The 2145-nt window shown below is 32.2% G+C and overlaps 1 non-coding gene across 1 annotated transcript; it reads right to left on the bottom strand.

The window, feature by feature from the left end:
• Positions 1-1647: 1647 nt before the first annotated feature.
• On the bottom strand, positions 1648-1751 carry LOC112798543 (small nucleolar RNA R71). Its single transcript, XR_003200152.1, has one exon. It is a non-coding gene; the product is annotated as a small nucleolar RNA R71 (small nucleolar RNA).
• Positions 1752-2145: the final 394 nt, after the last annotated feature.

Genomic DNA, 2145 nt, shown 5'->3' on the forward strand with positions numbered 1-2145 from the left:
TTTGTATTTTTCTTAGATTTTCGAAAACTCATGCATGGTGTTCTTCATGATCTTCAAGTTGTTCTTGATTATTGTCTTTGTTTGATCTTTAAATTTTCTTGTTTTGTGTCTTTTCTTGTTTTACATGTGCATTTTCAAATTTTTAGAGTCAAAAGTTTAAAAATTTCTAAGTTTGGTGTCTTGCATGTGTTTCTTTTCTTAAAAATTTTTTCAAAAATAAGTTCTTGATGTTCATGATCTTCAAAGTGTTCTTGGTGTTCATCTAGACATTCAAAGTGTTCTTGCATGTATCATTGGTTTCGATCCAAAATTTTCATGTCTTGAGTCAATTTATTGTTTTTCTCTTTCCTCATTAAAATTCAAAAATAAAAAATATCTTTTCCTTATTTCACTAGAAAAATTCAAAATTTTGTGTTGACTTAGTCAAAGATTTTTAAAATTTTGTGGTTTCTTGTTAATCAAGTAAAAATTTCAATTTAAAAATTCTATCTTTTCAAATCTTTTTCAAAAATCAAATCTTTTTCATTTTTCTCCTTAATATTTTCGAAAAAACAATTTTCAAAATCTTTTTCTTATTTTTATTTTCGAAAACCTTGCTAACAATCAAGGATTTGATTCAAAAGATTTCAAGTTTGTTACTTTCTTGTTAATAAATGTTCAATCTTTAAATTCTAGAATCATATCTTTTAGTTTCTTGTTAGTCAAGTCATCGATTTTAATTTTAAAAATCAAATCTTTTTAAAATATTTTTCAAATCACATCTTTTTCAAATATTAATTTCAAAATCTTTTTCTAACCTCTTATCTTTTTAAAAGTTTACTATTTCTTCTTTTTCAAAACCACCTAACTAATATTTAAAATAAAAACAAAAAGATTTTTTCTTTTCTTTTATTTAATATTCAAATTTCCTCTCTCTCATCTCTTTCTATTTATTTATTTATTTACTAACACCTCTCTCCTTCTTAAAATTCGAGCCCTCTCTCATTCTCTGTGTTCGAATTCTCTTTATTTTCTCTCTACCTCATTCTTCTCTTCTTCTCTTCTTCTACTCACACAAAGGTACTGTGACATAGATGATTCCTCTTCTTTTCTGTTCTCTTCTTTTTTCACATGAGCAGGAACAAGGATAAGGATATTCTTGTTGAAGCCGATCCTGAACCTGAAAGGACTTTGAAGAGGAAGCTAAGAAAAGCAAAAGCACAACTCTCTAGAGTGGACCTAACAAAAATTTTCCAAAAAGAAGAAGACATGGCAGCTGAAAATAATAACAACAAGGCAAAGAAGATGCTTGGTGACTATGCTGCACCAACTTCCAACTTCTATGGAAGAAGCATCTCAATTCCTGCCATTGGAGTAAACAACTTTGAGCTTAAGCCTCAATTAGTTTCTCTAATGCAGCAGAATTGCAAGTTTCATGGACTTCTATCAGAAGATCCTCATAAGTTCTTATCTGAATTATTGCAGATCTGTGATACTGTTAAGACCAATGGGGTTGATCTTGAGGTCTACAGACTTATGCTTTTCCCCTTTGCTGTGAGAGACAAAGCTAGGACATGGTTAGACTCACAACCTAGAGAAAGCCTGAACTCTTGGGACAAGCTGGTCAATGCTTTCTTAACCAAATTCTTTCCACCTCAAAAGATGAGTAAGCTCAGAGTGGATGTCCAAACCTTCAGACAGAAGGAAGGTGAATCTCTCTATGAAGCTTGGGAAAGATACAAGCAATTAACCAAAAGGTGTCATTCTGACATGTTTCCAGAATGGAGCATCATATGCATATTCTATGATGGTCTGTCTGAGTTATCCAAGATGTCATTGGACCACTCTGCTGGTGGATCTCTTCATCTGAAAATGCCTGCAGAAGCCCAGGAACTCATTGAAATGGTTGCAAATAACCAGTTCATGTACACTTTTGAGAGAAATCCTATGACTAATAGGATAACTCAGAGGAAAGGAGTTCTTGAGATTGACACTCTGAATGCCATATTGGCTCAGAACAAAATATTAACTCAGCAAGTCAATATGATTTCTCAGAGTCTAACTGGATTGCAAGCTAAAGATGCCTCCTTTGAAGAAAATGCTTATGACCCTGAGAATCCTGCAATGAAAGAGGTGAATTACATGGGAGAATCCTATGGAAACACC

The sequence above is a fragment of the Arachis hypogaea genome, chromosome 4 (genome assembly GCF_003086295.3).
Source record: "Arachis hypogaea cultivar Tifrunner chromosome 4, arahy.Tifrunner.gnm2.J5K5, whole genome shotgun sequence".
Lineage (NCBI taxonomy): Eukaryota > Viridiplantae > Streptophyta > Magnoliopsida > Fabales > Fabaceae > Arachis > Arachis hypogaea.